We start from the raw sequence: 21223 nt of genomic DNA on the forward strand, positions 1-21223 counted from the left end.
TGACCGACCCATGTAGTCCCTACTCAACTTGACAAAAAGAGGTACTTAAACAAACAAAATAAAGTCAACAAGATATTTTAAAACACCATGCAAGAAAAAAACGGAAAAGACATACATTGTAGTTCAGCTCTACTTAGCCAAGTCGCCAAGATATTTTAAAACAACATGCAAAGAAAAAAACGGAACAGACGTACATTGTAGTTCAGCTCTATTTAGCGAGAAAGATCAAACATTAGAGGTTTTAATGCAGGCCACCCACCAAACAAGGAGACACTGGAAAACCTCTTACAAACATCGCTCCAACTGTTTTTCCACCAGAATTACATGTCAGGGAAAAGCGCGAACGCAGTCCCCCAGTATAAGAAATTGTGCAGTCGAGATTCCCACATTTGGGGAATTCGCAAAGGTCAGCACAGCCTGAGTGCAATGGTTGAGCCTCGCCTTGGGCGAGGCACCTACTTGATCATGGTATTGCCCCTGCCAGGTAAGTATGAGCCTTCCTGCCTGTCTGGGAAGTACCCTGCAAGGGTGTAGGCAGCCAGAGAAGGGTGCAGAAAGTCTTAGGACAGGGCCTTGCATAACCTCTGGCCCCTCCCCTTTTAAGTCAGCACAAGATACGAGAAGGTCCTGGCTGCAGCTTGCAGAACAGGGGACGGGAGCACAGTTTTTGCTGTGGCTACATGTGTCGCTCAGCCCGCAACAGGCCTCATCGGTTAGTGGTGCTGCAATCATGTTGAGGCCTACCCCTAATCCTAGCTCTTAGTTATTGACCGACCCGTGTAGTCCCTGCTCTACTTGACAAAAAGAGGTACTTAAACAAACAAAATAAAGTCAACAAGATATTTTAAAACACCATGCAAAGAAAAAAACGGAACAGACGTACATTGTAGTTCAGCTCTACTTAGCCAAGTCGCCAAGATATTTTAAAACAACATGCAAAGAAAAAAACGGAACAGACGTACATTGTAGTTCAGCTCTATTTAGGGAGAAAGATCAAACATTAGAGCTTATAATGCAGGCCACCCGCCAAACAAAGAGACACTGGAAAACCTCTTACAAACATCGCTCCAACTGTTGTTCCACCAGAATTACATGTCAGGGGAAAGCGCGAACGCAGTCCCCCAGTATAAGAAATTGTGCAGTCGAGATTCCCACATTTGGGGAATTCGCAAAGGTCAGCACAGCCTGAGTGCAATGGTTGAGCCTCGCCTTGGGCGAACCACCTACTTGATCATGGTATTGCCCCTGCCAGGTAAGTATGAGCCTTCCTGCCTGTCTGGGAAGTACCCTGCAAGGGTGTAGGCAGCCGGAGAAGGGTGCGGAAAGTCTTAGGACAGGGCCTTGCATAACCTCTGGCCCCTCCCCTTTTAAGTCAGCACAAGATACGAGAAGGTCCTGGCTGCAGCTTGCAGAACAGGGGACGGGAGCACAGTTTTTGCTGTGGCTACATGTGTCGCTCAGCCCGCAACAGGCCTCATCGGTTAGTGGTGCTGCAATCATGTTGAGGCCTACCCCTAATCCTAGCTCTTAGTTATTGACCGACCCGTGTAGTCCCTGCTCTACTTGACAAAAAGAGGTACTTAAACAAACAAAATAAAGTCAACAAGATATTTTAAAACACCATGCAAAGAAAAAAACGGAACAGACGTACATTGTAGTTCAGCTCTACTTAGCCAAGTCGCCAAGATATTTTAAAACAACATGCAAAGAAAAAAACGGAACAGACGTACATTGTAGTTCAGCCCTATTTAGCGAGAAAGATCAAACATTAGAGCTTATAATGCAGGCCACCCGCCAAACAAAGAGACACTGGAAAACCTCTTACAAACATCGCTCCAACTGTTGTTCCACCAGAATTACATGTCAGGGGAAAGCGCGAACGCAGTCCCCCAGTATAAGAAATTGTGCAGTCGAGATTCCCCCATTTGGGGAATTCGCAAAGGTCAGCACAGCCTGAGTGCAATGGTTGAGCCTCGCCTTGGGCGAACCACCTACTTGATCATGGTATTGCCCCTGCCAGGTAAGTATGAGCCTTCCTGCCTGTCTGGGAAGTACCCTGCAAGGGTGTAGGCAGCCGGAGAAGGGTGCGGAAAGTCTTAGGACAGGGCCTTGCATAACCTCTGGCCCCTCCCCTTTTAAGTCAGCACAAGATACGAGAAGGTCCTGGCTGCAGCTTGCAGAACAGGGGACGGGAGCACAGTTTTTGCTGTGGCTACATGTGTCGCTCAGCCCGCAACAGGCCTCATCGGTTAGTGGTGCTGCAATCATGTTGAGGCCTACCCCTAATCCTAGCTCTTAGTTATTGACCGACCCGTGTAGTCCCTGCTCTACTTGACAAAAAGAGGTACTTAAACAAACAAAATAAAGTCAACAAGATATTTTAAAACACCATGCAAAGAAAAAAACGGAACAGACGTACATTGTAGTTCAGCTCTACTTAGCCAAGTCGCCAAGATATTTTAAAACAACATGCAAAGAAAAAAACGGAACAGACGTACATTGTAGTTCAGCTCTACTTAGCCAAGTCTCCAAGATATTTTAAAACAACATGCAAAGAAAAAAACGGAACAGACGTACATTGTAGTTCAGCCCTATTTAGCGAGAAAGATCAAACATTAGAGCTTATAACGCAGGCCACCCGCCAAACAAAGAGACACTGGAAAACCTCTTACAAACATCGCTCCAACTGTTGTTCCACCAGAATTACATGTCAGGGGAAAGCGCGAACGCAGTCCCCCAGTATAAGAAATTGTGCAGTCGAGATTCCCACATTTGGGGAATTCGCAAAGGTCAGCACAGCCTGAGTGCAATGGTTGAGCCTCGCCTTGGGCGAACCACCTACTTGATCATGGTATTGCCCCTGCCAGGTAAGTATGAGCCTTCCTGCCTGTCTGGGAAGTACCCTGCAAGGGTGTAGGCAGCCGGAGAAGGGTGCGGAAAGTCTTAGGACAGGGCCTTGCATAACCTCTGGCCCCTCCCCTTTTAAGTCAGCACAAGATACGAGAAGGTCCTGGCTGCAGCTTGCAGAACAGGGGACGGGAGCACAGTTTTTGCTGTGGCTACATGTGTCGCTCAGCCCGCAACAGGCCTCATCGGTTAGTGGTGCTGCAATCATGTTGAGGCCTACCCCTAATCCTAGCTCTTAGTTATTGACCGACCCGTGTAGTCCCTGCTCTACTTGACAAAAAGAGGTACTTAAACAAACAAAATAAAGTCAACAAGATATTTTAAAACACCATGCAAAGAAAAAAAACGGAACAGACATACATTGTAGTTCAGCTCTACTTAGCCAAGTCGCCAAGATATTTTAAAACAACATGCAAAGAAAAAAACGGAACAGACGTACATTGTAGTTCAGCTCTACTTAGCCAAGTCGCCAAGATATTTTAAAACAACATGCAAAGAAAAAAACGGAACAGACGTACATTGTAGTTCAGCCCTATTTAGCGAGAAAGATCAAACATTAGAGCTTATAATGCAGGCCACCCGCCAAACAAAGAGACACTGGAAAACCTCTTACAAACATCGCTCCAACTGTTGTTCCACCAGAATTACATGTCAGGGGAAAGCGCGAACGCAGTCCCCCAGTATAAGAAATTGTGCAGTCGAGATTCCCACATTTGGGGAATTCGCAAAGGTCAGTACAGCCTGAGTGCAATGGTTGAGCCTCGCCTTGGGCGAACCACCTACTTGATCATGGTATTGCCCCTGCCAGGTAAGTATGAGCCTTCCTGCCTGTCTGGGAAGTACCCTGCAAGGGTGTAGGCAGCCGGAGAAGGGTGCGGAAAGTCTTAGGACAGGGCCTTGCATAACCTCTGGCCCCTCCCCTTTTAAGTCAGCACAAGATACGAGAAGGTCCTGGCTGCAGCTTGCAGAACAGGGGACGGGAGCACAGTTTTTGCTGTGGCTACATGTGTCGCTCAGCCCGCAACAGGCCTCATCGGTTAGTGGTGCTGCAATCATGTTGAGGCCTACCCCTAATCCTAGCTCTTAGTTATTGACCGACCCGTGTAGTCCCTGCTCTACTTGACAAAAAGAGGTACTTAAACAAACAAAATAAAGTCAACAAGATATTTTAAAACACCATGCAAAGAAAAAAACGGAACAGACATACATTGTAGTTCAGCTCTACTTAGCCAAGTCGCCAAGATATTTTAAAACAACATGCAAAGAAAAAAACGGAACAGACGTACATTGTAGTTCAGCTCTACTTAGCCAAGTCGCCAAGATATTTTAAAACAACATGCAAAGAAAAAAACGGAACAGACGTACATTGTAGTTCAGCTCTACTTAGCCAAGTCTCCAAGATATTTTAAAACAACATGCAAAGGAAAAAACGGAACAGACGTACATTGTAGTTCAGCCCTATTTAGCGAGAAAGATCAAACATTAGAGCTTATAACGCAGGCCACCCGCCAAACAAAGAGACACTGGAAAACCTCTTACAAACATCGCTCCAACTGTTGTTCCACCAGAATTACATGTCAGGGGAAAGCGCGAACGCAGTCCCCCAGTATAAGAAATTGTGCAGTCGAGATTCCCACATTTGGGGAATTCGCAAAGGTCAGCACAGCCTGAGTGCAATGGTTGAGCCTCGCCTTGGGCGAACCACCTACTTGATCATGGTATTGCCCCTGCCAGGTAAGTATGAGCCTTCCTGCCTGTCTGGGAAGTACCCTGCAAGGGTGTAGGCAGCCGGAGAAGGGTGCGGAAAGTCTTAGGACAGGGCCTTGCATAACCTCTGGCCCCTCCCCTTTTAAGTCAGCACAAGATACGAGAAGGTCCTGGCTGCAGCTTGCAGAACAGGGGACGGGAGCACAGTTTTTGCTGTGGCTACATGTGTCGCTCAGCCCGCAACAGGCCTCATCGGTTAGTGGTGCTGCAATCATGTTGAGGCCTACCCCTAATCCTAGCTCTTAGTTATTGACCGACCCGTGTAGTCCCTGCTCTACTTGACAAAAAGAGGTACTTAAACAAACAAAATAAAGTCAACAAGATATTTTAAAACACCATGCAAAGAAAAAAACGGAACAGACGTACATTGTAGTTCAGCTCTACTTAGCCAAGTCTCCAAGATATTTTAAAACAACATGCAAAGAAAAAAACGGAACAGACATACATTGTAGTTCAGCTCTACTTAGCCAAGTCTCCAAGATATTTTAAAACAACATGCAAAGAAAAAAACGGAACAGACGTACATTGTAGTTCAGCCCTATTTAGGGAGAAAGATCAAACATTAGAGCTTATAATGCAGGCCACCCGCCAAACAAAGAGACACTGGAAAACCTCTTACAAACATCGCTCCAACTGTTGTTCCACCAGAATTACATGTCAGGGGAAAGCGCGAACGCAGTCCCCCAGTATAAGAAATTGTGCAGTCGAGATTCCCACATTTGGGGAATTCGCAAAGGTCAGCACAGCCTGAGTGCAATGGTTGAGCCTCGCCTTGGGCGAACCACCTACTTGATCATGGTATTGCCCCTGCCAGGTAAGTATGAGCCTTCCTGCCTGTCTGGGAAGTACCCTGCAAGGGTGTAGGCAGCCGGAGAAGGGTGCGGAAAGTCTTAGGACAGGGCCTTGCATAACCTCTGGCCCCTCCCCTTTTAAGTCAGCACAAGATACGAGAAGGTCCTGGCTGCAGCTTGCAGAACAGGGGACGGGAGCACAGTTTTTGCTGTGGCTACATGTGTCGCTCAGCCCGCAACAGGCCTCATCGGTTAGTGGTGCTGCAATCATGTTGAGGCCTACCCCTAATCCTAGCTCTTAGTTATTGACCGACCCGTGTAGTCCCTGCTCTACTTGACAAAAAGAGGTACTTAAACAAACAAAATAAAGTCAACAAGATATTTTAAAACACCATGCAAAGAAAAAAACGGAACAGACGTACATTGTAGTTCAGCTCTACTTAGCCAAGTCTCCAAGATATTTTAAAACAACATGCAAAGAAAAAAACGGAACAGACATACATTGTAGTTCAGCTCTACTTAGCGGAGTCTCCAAGATATTTTAAAACAACATGCAAAGAAAAAAACGGAACAGACGTACATTGTAGTTCAGCCCTATTTAGGGAGAAAGATCAAACATTAGAGCTTATAATGCAGGCCACCCGCCAAACAAAGAGACACTGGAAAACCTCTTACAAACATCGCTCCAACTGTTGTTCCACCAGAATTACATGTCAGGGGAAAGCGCGAACGCAGTCCCCCAGTATAAGAAATTGTGCAGTCGAGATTCCCACATTTGGGGAATTTGCAAAGGTCAGCACAGCCTGAGTGCAATGGTTGAGCCTCGCCTTGGGCGAACCACCTACTTGATCATGGTATTGCCCCTGCCAGGTAAGTATGAGCCTTCCTGCCTGTCTGGGAAGTACCCTGCAAGGGTGTAGGCAGCCGGAGAAGGGTGCGGAAAGTCTTAGGACAGGGCCTTGCATAACCTCTGGCCCCTCCCCTTTTAAGTCAGCACAAGATACGAGAAGGTCCTGGCTGCAGCTTGCAGAACAGGGGACGGGAGCACAGTTTTTGCTGTGGCTACATGTGTCGCTCAGCCCGCAACAGGCCTCATCGGTTAGTGGTGCTGCAATCATGTTGAGGCCTACCCCTAATCCTAGCTCTTAGTTATTGACCGACCCGTGTAGTCCCTGCTCTACTTGACAAAAAGAGGTACTTAAACAAACAAAATAAAGTCAACAAGATATTTTAAAACACCATGCAAAGAAAAAAAACGGAACAGACATACATTGTAGTTCAGCTCTACTTAGCCAAGTCGCCAAGATATTTTAAAACAACATGCAAAGAAAAAAACGGAACAGACGTACATTGTAGTTCAGCTCTACTTAGCCAAGTCGCCAAGATATTTTAAAACAACATGCAAAGAAAAAAACGGAACAGACGTACATTGTAGTTCAGCCCTATTTAGCGAGAAAGATCAAACATTAGAGCTTATAATGCAGGCCACCCGCCAAACAAAGAGACACTGGAAAACCTCTTACAAACATCGCTCCAACTGTTGTTCCACCAGAATTACATGTCAGGGGAAAGCGCGAACGCAGTCCCCCAGTATAAGAAATTGTGCAGTCGAGATTCCCACATTTGGGGAATTCGCAAAGGTCAGTACAGCCTGAGTGCAATGGTTGAGCCTCGCCTTGGGCGAACCACCTACTTGATCATGGTATTGCCCCTGCCAGGTAAGTATGAGCCTTCCTGCCTGTCTGGGAAGTACCCTGCAAGGGTGTAGGCAGCCGGAGAAGGGTGCGGAAAGTCTTAGGACAGGGCCTTGCATAACCTCTGGCCCCTCCCCTTTTAAGTCAGCACAAGATACGAGAAGGTCCTGGCTGCAGCTTGCAGAACAGGGGACGGGAGCACAGTTTTTGCTGTGGCTACATGTGTCGCTCAGCCCGCAACAGGCCTCATCGGTTAGTGGTGCTGCAATCATGTTGAGGCCTACCCCTAATCCTAGCTCTTAGTTATTGACCGACCCGTGTAGTCCCTGCTCTACTTGACAAAAAGAGGTACTTAAACAAACAAAATAAAGTCAACAAGATATTTTAAAACACCATGCAAAGAAAAAAACGGAACAGACATACATTGTAGTTCAGCTCTACTTAGACAAGTCGCCAAGATATTTTAAAACAACATGCAAAGAAAAAAACGGAACAGACGTACATTGTAGTTCAGCTCTACTTAGCCAAGTCGCCAAGATATTTTAAAACAACATGCAAAGAAAAAAACGGAACAGACGTACATTGTAGTTCAGCTCTACTTAGCCAAGTCTCCAAGATATTTTAAAACAACATGCAAAGAAAAAAACGGAACAGACGTACATTGTAGTTCAGCCCTATTTAGTGAGAAAGATCAAACATTAGAGCTTATAATGCAGGCCACCCGCCAAACAAAGAGACACTGGAAAACCTCTTACAAACATCGCTCCAACTGTTGTTCCACCAGAATTACATGTCAGGGGAAAGCGCGAACGCAGTCCCCCAGTATAAGAAATTGTGCAGTCGAGATTCCCACATTTGGGGAATTCGCAAAGGTCAGCACAGCCTGAGTGCAATGGTTGAGCCTCGCCTTGGGCGAACCACCTACTTGATCATGGTATTGCCCCTGCCAGGTAAGTATGAGCCTTCCTGCCTGTCTGGGAAGTACCCTGCAAGGGTGTAGGCAGCCGGAGAAGGGTGCGGAAAGTCTTAGGACAGGGCCTTGCATAACCTCTGGCCCCTCCCCTTTTAAGTCAGCACAAGATACGAGAAGGTCCTGGCTGCAGCTTGCAGAACAGGGGACGGGAGCACAGTTTTTGCTGTGGCTACATGTGTCGCTCAGCCCGCAACAGGCCTCATCGGTTAGTGGTGCTGCAATCATGTTGAGGCCTACCCCTAATCCTAGCTCTTAGTTATTGACCGACCCGTGTAGTCCCTGCTCTACTTGACAAAAAGAGGTACTTAAACAAACAAAATAAAGTCAACAAGATATTTTAAAACACCATGCAAAGAAAAAAAACGGAACAGACATACATTGTAGTTCAGCTCTACTTAGCCAAGTCGCCAAGATATTTTAAAACAACATGCAAAGAAAAAAACGGAACAGACGTACATTGTAGTTCAGCTCTACTTAGCCAAGTCGCCAAGATATTTTAAAACAACATGCAAAGAAAAAAACGGAACAGACGTACATTGTAGTTCAGCCCTATTTAGCGAGAAAGATCAAACATTAGAGCTTATAATGCAGGCCACCCGCCAAACAAAGAGACACTGGAAAACCTCTTACAAACATCGCTCCAACTGTTGTTCCACCAGAATTACATGTCAGGGGAAAGCGCGAACGCAGTCCCCCAGTATAAGAAATTGTGCAGTCGAGATTCCCACATTTGGGGAATTCGCAAAGGTCAGTACAGCCTGAGTGCAATGGTTGAGCCTCGCCTTGGGCGAACCACCTACTTGATCATGGTATTGCCCCTGCCAGGTAAGTATGAGCCTTCCTGCCTGTCTGGGAAGTACCCTGCAAGGGTGTAGGCAGCCGGAGAAGGGTGCGGAAAGTCTTAGGACAGGGCCTTGCATAACCTCTGGCCCCTCCCCTTTTAAGTCAGCACAAGATACGAGAAGGTCCTGGCTGCAGCTTGCAGAACAGGGGACGGGAGCACAGTTTTTGCTGTGGCTACATGTGTCGCTCAGCCCGCAACAGGCCTCATCGGTTAGTGGTGCTGCAATCATGTTGAGGCCTACCCCTAATCCTAGCTCTTAGTTATTGACCGACCCGTGTAGTCCCTGCTCTACTTGACAAAAAGAGGTACTTAAACAAACAAAATAAAGTCAACAAGATATTTTAAAACACCATGCAAAGAAAAAAACGGAACAGACATACATTGTAGTTCAGCTCTACTTAGCCAAGTCGCCAAGATATTTTAAAACAACATGCAAAGAAAAAAACGGAACAGACGTACATTGTAGTTCAGCTCTACTTAGCCAAGTCGCCAAGATATTTTAAAACAACATGCAAAGAAAAAAACGGAACAGACGTACATTGTAGTTCAGCTCTACTTAGCCAAGTCTCCAAGATATTTTAAAACAACATGCAAAGGAAAAAACGGAACAGACGTACATTGTAGTTCAGCCCTATTTAGCGAGAAAGATCAAACATTAGAGCTTATAACGCAGGCCACCCGCCAAACAAAGAGACACTGGAAAACCTCTTACAAACATCGCTCCAACTGTTGTTCCACCAGAATTACATGTCAGGGGAAAGCGCGAACGCAGTCCCCCAGTATAAGAAATTGTGCAGTCGAGATTCCCACATTTGGGGAATTCGCAAAGGTCAGCACAGCCTGAGTGCAATGGTTGAGCCTCGCCTTGGGCGAACCACCTACTTGATCATGGTATTGCCCCTGCCAGGTAAGTATGAGCCTTCCTGCCTGTCTGGGAAGTACCCTGCAAGGGTGTAGGCAGCCGGAGAAGGGTGCGGAAAGTCTTAGGACAGGGCCTTGCATAACCTCTGGCCCCTCCCCTTTTAAGTCAGCACAAGATACGAGAAGGTCCTGGCTGCAGCTTGCAGAACAGGGGACGGGAGCACAGTTTTTGCTGTGGCTACATGTGTCGCTCAGCCCGCAACAGGCCTCATCGGTTAGTGGTGCTGCAATCATGTTGAGGCCTACCCCTAATCCTAGCTCTTAGTTATTGACCGACCCGTGTAGTCCCTGCTCTACTTGACAAAAAGAGGTACTTAAACAAACAAAATAAAGTCAACAAGATATTTTAAAACACCATGCAAAGAAAAAAAACGGAACAGACATACATTGTAGTTCAGCTCTACTTAGCCAAGTCGCCAAGATATTTTAAAACAACATGCAAAGAAAAAAACGGAACAGACGTACATTGTAGTTCAGCTCTACTTAGCCAAGTCGCCAAGATATTTTAAAACAACATGCAAAGAAAAAAACGGAACAGACGTACATTGTAGTTCAGCCCTATTTAGCGAGAAAGATCAAACATTAGAGCTTATAATGCAGGCCACCCGCCAAACAAAGAGACACTGGAAAACCTCTTACAAACATCGCTCCAACTGTTGTTCCACCAGAATTACATGTCAGGGGAAAGCGCGAACGCAGTCCCCCAGTATAAGAAATTGTGCAGTCGAGATTCCCACATTTGGGGAATTCGCAAAGGTCAGTACAGCCTGAGTGCAATGGTTGAGCCTCGCCTTGGGCGAACCACCTACTTGATCATGGTATTGCCCCTGCCAGGTAAGTATGAGCCTTCCTGCCTGTCTGGGAAGTACCCTGCAAGGGTGTAGGCAGCCGGAGAAGGGTGCGGAAAGTCTTAGGACAGGGCCTTGCATAACCTCTGGCCCCTCCCCTTTTAAGTCAGCACAAGATACGAGAAGGTCCTGGCTGCAGCTTGCAGAACAGGGGACGGGAGCACAGTTTTTGCTGTGGCTACATGTGTCGCTCAGCCCGCAACAGGCCTCATCGGTTAGTGGTGCTGCAATCATGTTGAGGCCTACCCCTAATCCTAGCTCTTAGTTATTGACCGACCCGTGTAGTCCCTGCTCTACTTGACAAAAAGAGGTACTTAAACAAACAAAATAAAGTCAACAAGATATTTTAAAACACCATGCAAAGAAAAAAACGGAACAGACGTACATTGTAGTTCAGCTCTACTTAGCCAAGTCGCCAAGATATTTTAAAACAACATGCAAAGAAAAAAACGGAACAGACGTACATTGTAGTTCAGCTCTACTTAGCCAAGTCGCCAAGATATTTTAAAACAACATGCAAAGAAAAAAACGGAACAGACGTACATTGTAGTTCAGCTCTACTTAGCCAAGTCTCCAAGATATTTTAAAACAACATGCAAAGAAAAAAACGGAACAGACGTACATTGTAGTTCAGCCCTATTTAGCGAGAAAGATCAAACATTAGAGCTTATAACGCAGGCCACCCGCCAAACAAAGAGACACTGGAAAACCTCTTACAAACATCGCTCCAACTGTTGTTCCACCAGAATTACATGTCAGGGGAAAGCGCGAACGCAGTCCCCCAGTATAAGAAATTGTGCAGTCGAGATTCCCACATTTGGGGAATTCGCAAAGGTCAGCACAGCCTGAGTGCAATGGTTGAGCCTCGCCTTGGGCGAACCACCTACTTGATCATGGTATTGCCCCTGCCAGGTAAGTATGAGCCTTCCTGCCTGTCTGGGAAGTACCCTGCAAGGGTGTAGGCAGCCGGAGAAGGGTGCGGAAAGTCTTAGGACAGGGCCTTGCATAACCTCTGGCCCCTCCCCTTTTAAGTCAGCACAAGATACGAGAAGGTCCTGGCTGCAGCTTGCAGAACAGGGGACGGGAGCACAGTTTTTGCTGTGGCTACATGTGTCGCTCAGCCCGCAACAGGCCTCATCGGTTAGTGGTGCTGCAATCATGTTGAGGCCTACCCCTAATCCTAGCTCTTAGTTATTGACCGACCCGTGTAGTCCCTGCTCTACTTGACAAAAAGAGGTACTTAAACAAACAAAATAAAGTCAACAAGATATTTTAAAACACCATGCAAAGAAAAAAAACGGAACAGACATACATTGTAGTTCAGCTCTACTTAGCCAAGTCGCCAAGATATTTTAAAACAACATGCAAAGAAAAAAACGGAACAGACGTACATTGTAGTTCAGCTCTACTTAGCCAAGTCGCCAAGATATTTTAAAACAACATGCAAAGAAAAAAACGGAACAGACGTACATTGTAGTTCAGCCCTATTTAGCGAGAAAGATCAAACATTAGAGCTTATAATGCAGGCCACCCGCCAAACAAAGAGACACTGGAAAACCTCTTACAAACATCGCTCCAACTGTTGTTCCACCAGAATTACATGTCAGGGGAAAGCGCGAACGCAGTCCCCCAGTATAAGAAATTGTGCAGTCGAGATTCCCACATTTGGGGAATTCGCAAAGGTCAGTACAGCCTGAGTGCAATGGTTGAGCCTCGCCTTGGGCGAACCACCTACTTGATCATGGTATTGCCCCTGCCAGGTAAGTATGAGCCTTCCTGCCTGTCTGGGAAGTACCCTGCAAGGGTGTAGGCAGCCGGAGAAGGGTGCGGAAAGTCTTAGGACAGGGCCTTGCATAACCTCTGGCCCCTCCCCTTTTAAGTCAGCACAAGATACGAGAAGGTCCTGGCTGCAGCTTGCAGAACAGGGGACGGGAGCACAGTTTTTGCTGTGGCTACATGTGTCGCTCAGCCCGCAACAGGCCTCATCGGTTAGTGGTGCTGCAATCATGTTGAGGCCTACCCCTAATCCTAGCTCTTAGTTATTGACCGACCCGTGTAGTCCCTGCTCTACTTGACAAAAAGAGGTACTTAAACAAACAAAATAAAGTCAACAAGATATTTTAAAACACCATGCAAAGAAAAAAACGGAACAGACGTACATTGTAGTTCAGCTCTACTTAGCCAAGTCGCCAAGATATTTTAAAACAACATGCAAAGAAAAAAACGGAACAGACGTACATTGTAGTTCAGCCCTATTTAGCGAGAAAGATCAAACATTAGAGCTTATAATGCAGGCCACCTGCCAAACAAAGAGACACTGGAAAACCTCTTACAAACATCGCTCCAACTGTTGTTCCACCAGAATTACATGTCAGGGGAAAGCGCGAACGCAGTCCCCCAGTATAAGAAATTGTGCAGTCGAGATTCCCACATTTGGGGAATTCGCAAAGGTCAGCACAGCCTGAGTGCAATGGTTGAGCCTCGCCTTGGGCGAACCACCTACTTGATCATGGTATTGCCCCTGCCAGGTAAGTATGAGCCTTCCTGCCTGTCTGGGAAGTACCCTGCAAGTGTGTAGGCAGCCGGAGAAGGGTGCGGAAAGTCTTAGGACAGGGCCTTGCATAACCTCTGGCCCCTCCCCTTTTAAGTCAGCACAAGATACGAGAAGGTCCTGGCTGCAGCTTGCAGAACAGGGGACGGGAGCACAGTTTTTGCTGTGGCTACATGTGTCGCTCAGCCCGCAACAGGCCTCATCGGTTAGTGGTGCTGCAATCATGTTGAGGCCTACCCCTAATCCTAGCTCTTAGTTATTGACCGACCCGTGTAGTCCCTGCTCTACTTGACAAAAAGAGGTACTTAAACAAACAAAATAAAGTCAACAAGATATTTTAAAACACCATGCAAAGAAAAAAAACGGAACAGACATACATTGTAGTTCAGCTCTACTTAGCCAAGTCGCCAAGATATTTTAAAACAACATGCAAAGAAAAAAACGGAACAGACGTACATTGTAGTTCAGCTCTACTTAGCCAAGTCGCCAAGATATTTTAAAACAACATGCAAAGAAAAAAACGGAACAGACGTACATTGTAGTTCAGCCCTATTTAGCGAGAAAGATCAAACATTAGAGCTTATAACGCAGGCCACCCGCCAAACAAAGAGACACTGGAAAACCTCTTACAAACATCGCTCCAACTGTTGTTCCACCAGAATTACATGTCAGGGGAAAGCGCGAACGCAGTCCCCCAGTATAAGAAATTGTGCAGTCGAGATTCCCACATTTGGGGAATTCGCAAAGGTCAGCACAGCCTGAGTGCAATGGTTGAGCCTCGCCTTGGGCGAACCACCTACTTGATCATGGTATTGCCCCTGCCAGGTAAGTATGAGCCTTCCTGCCTGTCTGGGAAGTACCCTGCAAGGGTGTAGGCAGCCGGAGAAGGGTGCGGAAAGTCTTAGGACAGGGCCTTGCATAACCTCTGGCCCCTCCCCTTTTAAGTCAGCACAAGATACGAGAAGGTCCTGGCTGCAGCTTGCAGAACAGGGGACGGGAGCACAGTTTTTGCTGTGGCTACATGTGTCGCTCAGCCCGCAACAGGCCTCATCGGTTAGTGGTGCTGCAATCATGTTGAGGCCTACCCCTAATCCTAGCTCTTAGTTATTGACCGACCCGTGTAGTCCCTGCTCTACTTGACAAAAAGAGGTACTTAAACAAACAAAATAAAGTCAACAAGATATTTTAAAACACCATGCAAAGAAAAAAACGGAACAGACGTACATTGTAGTTCAGCTCTACTTAGCCAAGTCGCCAAGATATTTTAAAACAACATGCAAAGAAAAAAACGGAACAGACGTACATTGTAGTTCAGCTCTACTTAGCCAAGTCGCCAAGATATTTTAAAACAACATGCAAAGAAAAAAACGGAACAGACGTACATTGTAGTTCAGCTCTACTTAGCCAAGTCTCCAAGATATTTTAAAACAACATGCAAAGAAAAAAACGGAACAGACGTACATTGTAGTTCAGCCCTATTTAGCGAGAAAGATCAAACATTAGAGCTTATAACGCAGGCCACCCGCCAAACAAAGAGACACTGGAAAACCTCTTACAAACATCGCTCCAACTGTTGTTCCACCAGAATTACATGTCAGGGGAAAGCGCGAACGCAGTCCCCCAGTATAAGAAATTGTGCAGTCGAGATTCCCACATTTGGGGAATTCGCAAAGGTCAGCACAGCCTGAGTGCAATGGTTGAGCCTCGCCTTGGGCGAACCACCTACTTGATCATGGTATTGCCCCTGCCAGGTAAGTATGAGCCTTCCTGCCTGTCTGGGAAGTACCCTGCAAGGGTGTAGGCAGCCGGAGAAGGGTGCGGAAAGTCTTAGGACAGGGCCTTGCATAACCTCTGGCCCCTCCCCTTTTAAGTCAGCACAAGATACGAGAAGGTCCTGGCTGCAGCTTGCAGAACAGGGGACGGGAGCACAGTTTTTGCTGTGGCTACATGTGTCGCTCAGCCCGCAACAGGCCTCATCGGTTAGTGGTGCTGCAATCATGTTGAGGCCTACCCCTAATCCTAGCTCTTAGTTATTGACCGACCCGTGTAGTCCCTGCTCTGCTTGACAAAAAGAGGTACTTAAACAAACAAAATAAAGTCAACAAGATATTTTAAAACACCATGCAAAGAAAAAAACGGAACATACATACATTGTAGTTCAGCTCTACTTAGCCAAGTCGCCAAGATATTTTAAAACAACATGCAAAGAAAAAAACGGAACAGACGTACATTGTAGTTCAGCCCTATTTAGCGAGAAAGATCAAACATTAGAGCTTATAATGCAGGCCACCCGCCAAACAAAGAGACACTGGAAAACCTCTTACAAACATCGCTCCAACTGTTGTTCCACCAGAATTACATGTCAGGGGAAAGCGCGAACGCAGTGCCCCACTATAAGAAATTGTGCAGTCGAGATTCCCACATTTGGGGAATTCGCAAAGGTCAGCACAGCCTGAGTGCAATGGTTGAGCCTCGCCTTGGGCGAACCACCTACTTGATCATGGTATTGCCCCTGCCAGGTAAGTATGAGCCTTCCTGCCTGTCTGGGAAGTACCCTGCAAGGGTGTAGGCAGCCGGAGAAGGGTGCGGAAAGTCTTAGGACAGGGCCTTGCATAACCTCTGGCCCCTCCCCTTTTAAGTCAGCACAAGATACGAGAAGGTCCTGGCTGCAGCTTGCAGAACAGGGGACGGGAGCACAGTTTTTGCTGTGGCTACATGTGTCGCTCAGCCCGCAACAGGCCTCATCGGTTAGTGGTGCTGCAATCATGTTGAGGCCTACCCCTAATCCTAGCTCTTAGTTATTGACCGACCCGTGTAGTCCCTGCTCTACTTGACAAAAAGAGGTACTTAAACAAACAAAATAAAGTCAACAAGATATTTTAAAACACCATGCAAAGAAAAAAACGGAACAGACGTACATTGTAGTTCAGCTCTACTTAGCCAAGTCGCCAAGATATTTTAAAATAACATGCAAAGAAAAAAACGGAACAGACGTACATTGTAGTTCAGCTCTATTTAGGGAGAAAGATCAAACATTAGAGCTTATAATGCAGGCCACCCGCCAAACAAAGAGACACTGGAAAACCTCTTACAAACATCGCTCCAACTGTTGTTCCACCAGAATTACATGTCAGGGGAAAGCGCGAACGCAGTCCCCCAGTATAAGAAATTGTGCAGTCGAGATTCCCACATTTGGGGAATTCGCAAAGGTCAGCACAGCCTGAGTGCAATGGTTGAGCCTCGCCTTGGGCGAACCACCTACTTGATCATGGTATTGCCCCTGCCAGGTAAGTATGAGCCTTCCTGCCTGTCTGGGAAGTACCCTACAAGGGTGTAGGCAGCCGGAGAAGGGTGCGGAAAGTCTTAGGACAGGGCCTTGCATAACCTCTGGCCCCTCCCCTTTTAAGTCAGCACAAGATACGAGAAGGTCCTGGCTGCAGCTTGCAGAACAGGGGACGGGAGCACAGTTTTTGCTGTGGCTACATGTGTCGCTCAGCCCGCAACAGGCCTCATCGGTTAGTGGTGCTGCAATCATGTTGAGGCCTACCCCTAATCCTAGCTCTTAGTTATTGACCGACCCGTGTAGTCCCTGCTCTACTTGACAAAAAGAGGTACTTAAACAAACAAAATAAAGTCAACAAGATATTTTAAAACACCATGCAAAGAAAAAAACGGAACAGACATACATTGTAGTTCAGCTCTACTTAGCCAAGTCTCCAAGATATTTTAAAACAACATGCAAAGAAAAAAACGGAACAGACGTACATTGTAGTTCAGCCCTATTTAGCGAGAAAGATCAAACATTAGAGCTTATAATGCAGGCCACCCGCCAAACAAAGAGACACTGGAAAACCTCTTACAAACATCGCTCCAACTGTTGTTCCACCAGAATTACATGTCAGGGGAAAGCGCAAACGCAGTCCCCCAGTATAAGAAATTGTGCAGTCGAGATTCCCACATTTGGGGAATTCGCAAAGGTCAGCACAGCCTGAGTGCAATGGTTGAGCCTCGCCTTGGGCGAACCACCTACTTGATCATGGTATTGCCCCTGCCAGGTAAGTATGAGCCTTCCTGCCTGTCTGGGAAGTACCCTGCAAGGGTGTAGGCAGCCGGAGAAGGGTGCAGAAAGTCTTAGGACAGGGCCTTGCATAACCTCTGGCCCCTCCCCTTTTAAGTCAACACAAGATACGAGAAGGTCCTGGCTGCAGCTTGCAGAACAGGGGACGGGAGCACAGTTTTTGCTGTGGCTACATGTGTCGCTCAGCCCGCAACAGGCCTCATCGGTTAGTGGTGCTGCAATCATGTTGAGGCCTACCCCTAATGCTAGCTCTTAGTTATTGACCGACCCGTGTAGTCCCTGCTCTACTTGACAAAAAGAGGTACTTAAACAAACAAAATAAAGTCAACAAGATATTTTAAAACACCATGCAAAGAAAAAAACGGAACAGACATACATTGTAGTTCAGCTCTACTTAGCCAAGTCGCCAAGATATTTTAAAACAACATGCAAAGAAAAAAACGGAACAGACGTACATTGTAGTTCAGCTCTACTTAGCCAAGTCTCCAAGATATTTTAAAACAACATGCAAAGAAAAAAACGGAACAGACGTACATTGTAGTTCAGCCCTATTTAGCGAGAAAGATCAAACATTAGAGCTTATAATGCAGGCCACCCTCCAAACAAAGAGACACTGGAAAACCTCTTACAAACATCGCTCCAACTGTTGTTCCATCAGAATTACATGTCAGGGGAAAGCGCGAACGCAGTCCCCCAGTATAAGAAATTGTGCAGTCGAGATTCCCACATTTGGGGAATTCGCAAAGGTCAGCACAGCCTGAGTGCAATGGTTGAGCCTCGCCTTGGGCGAACCACCTACTTGATCATGGTATTGCCCCTGCCAGGTAAGTATGAGCCTTCCTGCCTGTCTGGGAAGTACCCTGCAAGGGTGTAGGCAGCCGGAGAAGGGTGCGGAAAGTCTTAGGACAGGGCCTTGCATAACCTCTGGCCCCTCCCCTTTTAAGTCAGCACAAGATACGAGAAGGTCCTGGCTGCAGCTTGCAGAACAGGGGACGGGAGCACAGTTTTTGCTGTGGCTACATGTGTCGCTCAGCCCGCAACAGGCCTCATCGGTTAGTGGTGCTGCAATCATGTTGAGGCCTACCCCTAATGCTAGCTCTTAGTTATTGACCGACCCGTGTAGTCCCTGCTCTACTTGACAAAAAGAGGTACTTAAACAAACAAAATAAAGTCAACAAGATATTTTAAAACACCATGCAAAGAAAAAAACGGAACAGACATACATTGTAGTTCAGCTCTACTTAGCCAAGTCGCCAAGATATTTTAAAACAACATGCAAAGAAAAAAACGGAACAGACGTACATTGTAGTTCAGCTCTACTTAGCCAAGTCTCCAAGATATTTTAAAACAACATGCAAAGAAAAAAACGGAACAGACGTACATTGTAGTTCAGCCCTATTTAGCGAGAAAGATCAAACATTAGAGCTTATAATGCAGGCCACCCTCCAAACAAAGAGACACTGGAAAACCTCTTACAAACATCGCTCCAACTGTTGTTCCATCAGAATTACATGTCAGGGGAAAGCGCGAACGCAGTCCCCCAGTATAAGAAATTGTGCAGTCGAGATTCCCACATTTGGGGAATTCGCAAAGGTCAGCACAGCCTGAGTGCAATGGTTGAGCCTCGCCTTGGGCGAACCACCTACTTGATCATGGTATTGCCCCTGCCAGGTAAGTATGAGCCTTCCTGCCTGTCTGGGAAGTACCCTGCAAGGGTGTAGGCAGCCGGAGAAGGGTGCGGAAAGTCTTAGGACAGGGCCTTGCATAACCTCTGGCCCCTCCCCTTTTAAGTCAGCACAAGATACGAGAAGGTCCTGGCTGCAGCTTGCAGAACAGGGGACGGGAGCACAGTTTTTGCTGTGGCTACATGTGTCGCTCAGCCCGCAACAGGCCTCATCGGTTAGTGGTGCTGCAATCATGTTGAGGCCTACCCCTAATGCTAGCTCTTAGTTATTGACCGACCCGTGTAGTCCCTGCTCTACTTGACAAAAAGAGGTACTTAAACAAACAAAATAAAGTCAACAAGATATTTTAAAACACCATGCAAAGAAAAAAACGGAACAGACATACATTGTAGTTCAGCCCTATTTAGCGAGAAAGATCAAACATTAGAGCTTATAACGCAGGCCACCCGCCAAACAAAGAGACACTAGAAAACCTCTTACAAACATCGCTCCAACTGTTGTTCCACCAGAATTACATGTCAGGGGAAAGCGCGAACGCAGTCCCCCAGTATAAGAAATTGTGCAGTCGAGATTCCCACATTTGGGGAATTCGCAAAGGTCAGCACAGCCTGAGTGCATTGGTTGAGCCTCGCCTTGGGCGAACCACCTACTTGATCATGGTATTGCCCCTGCCAGGTAAGTATGAGCCTTCCTGCCTGTCTGGGAAGTACCCTGCAAGGGTGTAGGCAGCCGGAGAAGGGTGCGGGAAGTCTTAGGACAGGGCCTTGCATAACCTCTGGCCCCTCCCCTTTTAAGTCAGCACAAGATACGAGAAGGTCCTGGCTGCAGCTTGCAGAACAGGGGACGGGAGCACAGTTTTTGCTGTGGCTACATGTGTCGCTCAGCCCGCAACAGGCCTCATCGGTTAGTGGTGCTGCAATCATGTTGAGGCCTACCCCTAATCCTAGCTCTTAGTTATTGACCGACCCGTGTAGTCCCTGCTCTACTTGACAAAAAGAGGTACTTAAACAAACAAAATAAAGTCAACAAGATATTTTAAAACACCATGCAAAGAAAAAAACGGAACAGACATACATTGTAGTTCAGCTCTACTTAGCCAAGTCTCCAAGATATTTTAAAACAACATGCAAAGAAAAAAACGGAACAGACGTACATTGTAGTTCAGCTCTACTTAGCCAAGTCGCCAAGATATTTTAAAACAACATGCAAAGAAAAAAACGGAACAGACGTACATTGTAGTTCAGCCCTATTTAGCGAGAAAGATCAAACATTAGAGCTTATAATGCAGGCCACCCGCCAAACAAAGAGACACTGGAAAACCTCTTACAAACATCGCTCCAACTGTTGTTCCACCAGAATTACATGTCAGGGGAAAGCGCGAACGCAGTCCCCCAGTATAAGAAATTGTGCAGTCGAGATTCCCACATTTGGGGAATTCGCAAAGGTCAGCACAGCCTGAGTGCAACGGTTGAGCCTCGCCTTGGGCGAACCACCTACTTGATCATGGTATTGCCCCTGCCAGGTAAGTATGAGCCTTCCTGCCTGTCTGGGAAGTACCCTGCAAGGGTGTAGGCAGCCGGAGAAGGGTGCGGAAAGTCTTAGGACAGGGCCTTGCATAACCTCTGGCCCCTCCCCTTTTAAGTCAGCACAAGATACGAGAAGGTCCTGGCTGCAGCTTGCAGAACAGGGGACGGGAGCACAGTTTTTGCTGTGGCTACATGTGTCGCTCAGCCCGCAACAGGCCTCATCGGTTAGTGGTGCTGCAATCATGTTGAGGCCTACCCCTAATCCTAGCTCTTAGTTATTGACCGACCCGTGTAGTCCCTGCTCTACTTGACAAAAAGAGGTACTTAAACAAACAAAATAAAGTCAACAAGATATTTTAAAACTCCATGCAAAGAAAAAAACGGAACAGACATACATTGTAGTTCAGCTCTACTTAGCCAAGTCGCCAAGATATTTTAAAACAACATGCAAAGAAAAAAACGGAACAGACGTACATTGTAGTTCAGCTCTACTTAGCCAAGTCTCCAAGATATTTTAAAACAACATGCAAAGAAAAAAACGGAACAGACGTACATTGTAGTTCAGCCCTATTTAGCGAGAAAGATCAAACATTAGAGCTTATAATGCAGGCCACCCGCCAAACAAAGAGACACTGGAA

The 21223-nt window shown here is 46.6% G+C and overlaps 25 non-coding genes across 25 annotated transcripts; all 25 read right to left on the minus strand.

Annotated features, from left to right (window-relative positions):
- Positions 1-328: 328 nt before the first annotated feature.
- Positions 329-492, minus strand: LOC124628770 (U1 spliceosomal RNA). Its single transcript, XR_006983446.1, has one exon. It is a non-coding gene; the product is annotated as a U1 spliceosomal RNA (small nuclear RNA).
- Positions 493-1096: 604 nt separating this feature from the next.
- On the minus strand, positions 1097-1260 carry LOC128634531 (U1 spliceosomal RNA). Its single transcript, XR_008397727.1, has one exon. It is a non-coding gene; the product is annotated as a U1 spliceosomal RNA (small nuclear RNA).
- A 604-nt stretch (positions 1261-1864) lies between these two features.
- On the minus strand, positions 1865-2028 carry LOC128634484 (U1 spliceosomal RNA). Its single transcript, XR_008397680.1, has one exon. It is a non-coding gene; the product is annotated as a U1 spliceosomal RNA (small nuclear RNA).
- A 683-nt stretch (positions 2029-2711) lies between these two features.
- Positions 2712-2875, minus strand: LOC128634532 (U1 spliceosomal RNA). The gene has a single exon (XR_008397728.1). It is a non-coding gene; the product is annotated as a U1 spliceosomal RNA (small nuclear RNA).
- A 684-nt stretch (positions 2876-3559) lies between these two features.
- LOC128634502 (U1 spliceosomal RNA) lies at positions 3560-3723 on the minus strand. Its single transcript, XR_008397696.1, has one exon. It is a non-coding gene; the product is annotated as a U1 spliceosomal RNA (small nuclear RNA).
- A 762-nt stretch (positions 3724-4485) lies between these two features.
- Positions 4486-4649, minus strand: LOC128634533 (U1 spliceosomal RNA). Its single transcript, XR_008397729.1, has one exon. It is a non-coding gene; the product is annotated as a U1 spliceosomal RNA (small nuclear RNA).
- Positions 4650-5332: 683 nt separating this feature from the next.
- Positions 5333-5496, minus strand: LOC128634536 (U1 spliceosomal RNA). The gene has a single exon (XR_008397730.1). It is a non-coding gene; the product is annotated as a U1 spliceosomal RNA (small nuclear RNA).
- Positions 5497-6179: 683 nt separating this feature from the next.
- Positions 6180-6343, minus strand: LOC128634519 (U1 spliceosomal RNA). Its single transcript, XR_008397714.1, has one exon. It is a non-coding gene; the product is annotated as a U1 spliceosomal RNA (small nuclear RNA).
- Positions 6344-7027: 684 nt separating this feature from the next.
- Positions 7028-7191, minus strand: LOC128634507 (U1 spliceosomal RNA). The gene has a single exon (XR_008397700.1). It is a non-coding gene; the product is annotated as a U1 spliceosomal RNA (small nuclear RNA).
- Positions 7192-7953: 762 nt separating this feature from the next.
- On the minus strand, positions 7954-8117 carry LOC128634537 (U1 spliceosomal RNA). The gene has a single exon (XR_008397731.1). It is a non-coding gene; the product is annotated as a U1 spliceosomal RNA (small nuclear RNA).
- A 684-nt stretch (positions 8118-8801) lies between these two features.
- On the minus strand, positions 8802-8965 carry LOC128634508 (U1 spliceosomal RNA). Its single transcript, XR_008397702.1, has one exon. It is a non-coding gene; the product is annotated as a U1 spliceosomal RNA (small nuclear RNA).
- Positions 8966-9727: 762 nt separating this feature from the next.
- LOC128634539 (U1 spliceosomal RNA) lies at positions 9728-9891 on the minus strand. Its single transcript, XR_008397732.1, has one exon. It is a non-coding gene; the product is annotated as a U1 spliceosomal RNA (small nuclear RNA).
- A 684-nt stretch (positions 9892-10575) lies between these two features.
- LOC128634509 (U1 spliceosomal RNA) lies at positions 10576-10739 on the minus strand. Its single transcript, XR_008397703.1, has one exon. It is a non-coding gene; the product is annotated as a U1 spliceosomal RNA (small nuclear RNA).
- A 762-nt stretch (positions 10740-11501) lies between these two features.
- On the minus strand, positions 11502-11665 carry LOC128634542 (U1 spliceosomal RNA). The gene has a single exon (XR_008397733.1). It is a non-coding gene; the product is annotated as a U1 spliceosomal RNA (small nuclear RNA).
- Positions 11666-12349: 684 nt separating this feature from the next.
- On the minus strand, positions 12350-12513 carry LOC128634510 (U1 spliceosomal RNA). The gene has a single exon (XR_008397705.1). It is a non-coding gene; the product is annotated as a U1 spliceosomal RNA (small nuclear RNA).
- Positions 12514-13117: 604 nt separating this feature from the next.
- LOC128634544 (U1 spliceosomal RNA) lies at positions 13118-13281 on the minus strand. The gene has a single exon (XR_008397734.1). It is a non-coding gene; the product is annotated as a U1 spliceosomal RNA (small nuclear RNA).
- Positions 13282-13965: 684 nt separating this feature from the next.
- Positions 13966-14129, minus strand: LOC128634545 (U1 spliceosomal RNA). Its single transcript, XR_008397735.1, has one exon. It is a non-coding gene; the product is annotated as a U1 spliceosomal RNA (small nuclear RNA).
- Positions 14130-14891: 762 nt separating this feature from the next.
- LOC128634546 (U1 spliceosomal RNA) lies at positions 14892-15055 on the minus strand. The gene has a single exon (XR_008397736.1). It is a non-coding gene; the product is annotated as a U1 spliceosomal RNA (small nuclear RNA).
- A 604-nt stretch (positions 15056-15659) lies between these two features.
- LOC128634468 (U1 spliceosomal RNA) lies at positions 15660-15823 on the minus strand. The gene has a single exon (XR_008397665.1). It is a non-coding gene; the product is annotated as a U1 spliceosomal RNA (small nuclear RNA).
- Positions 15824-16427: 604 nt separating this feature from the next.
- LOC128634549 (U1 spliceosomal RNA) lies at positions 16428-16591 on the minus strand. The gene has a single exon (XR_008397737.1). It is a non-coding gene; the product is annotated as a U1 spliceosomal RNA (small nuclear RNA).
- A 604-nt stretch (positions 16592-17195) lies between these two features.
- On the minus strand, positions 17196-17359 carry LOC128634480 (U1 spliceosomal RNA). Its single transcript, XR_008397678.1, has one exon. It is a non-coding gene; the product is annotated as a U1 spliceosomal RNA (small nuclear RNA).
- Positions 17360-18042: 683 nt separating this feature from the next.
- On the minus strand, positions 18043-18206 carry LOC128634552 (U1 spliceosomal RNA). The gene has a single exon (XR_008397739.1). It is a non-coding gene; the product is annotated as a U1 spliceosomal RNA (small nuclear RNA).
- Positions 18207-18889: 683 nt separating this feature from the next.
- On the minus strand, positions 18890-19053 carry LOC128634553 (U1 spliceosomal RNA). The gene has a single exon (XR_008397740.1). It is a non-coding gene; the product is annotated as a U1 spliceosomal RNA (small nuclear RNA).
- A 525-nt stretch (positions 19054-19578) lies between these two features.
- On the minus strand, positions 19579-19742 carry LOC128634497 (U1 spliceosomal RNA). Its single transcript, XR_008397692.1, has one exon. It is a non-coding gene; the product is annotated as a U1 spliceosomal RNA (small nuclear RNA).
- Positions 19743-20425: 683 nt separating this feature from the next.
- On the minus strand, positions 20426-20589 carry LOC128634492 (U1 spliceosomal RNA). The gene has a single exon (XR_008397688.1). It is a non-coding gene; the product is annotated as a U1 spliceosomal RNA (small nuclear RNA).
- Positions 20590-21223: the final 634 nt, after the last annotated feature.

Source organism: Ictalurus punctatus, chromosome 1 (genome assembly GCF_001660625.3).
Source record: "Ictalurus punctatus breed USDA103 chromosome 1, Coco_2.0, whole genome shotgun sequence".
Taxonomy (NCBI): Eukaryota; Metazoa; Chordata; class Actinopteri; order Siluriformes; family Ictaluridae; genus Ictalurus; species Ictalurus punctatus.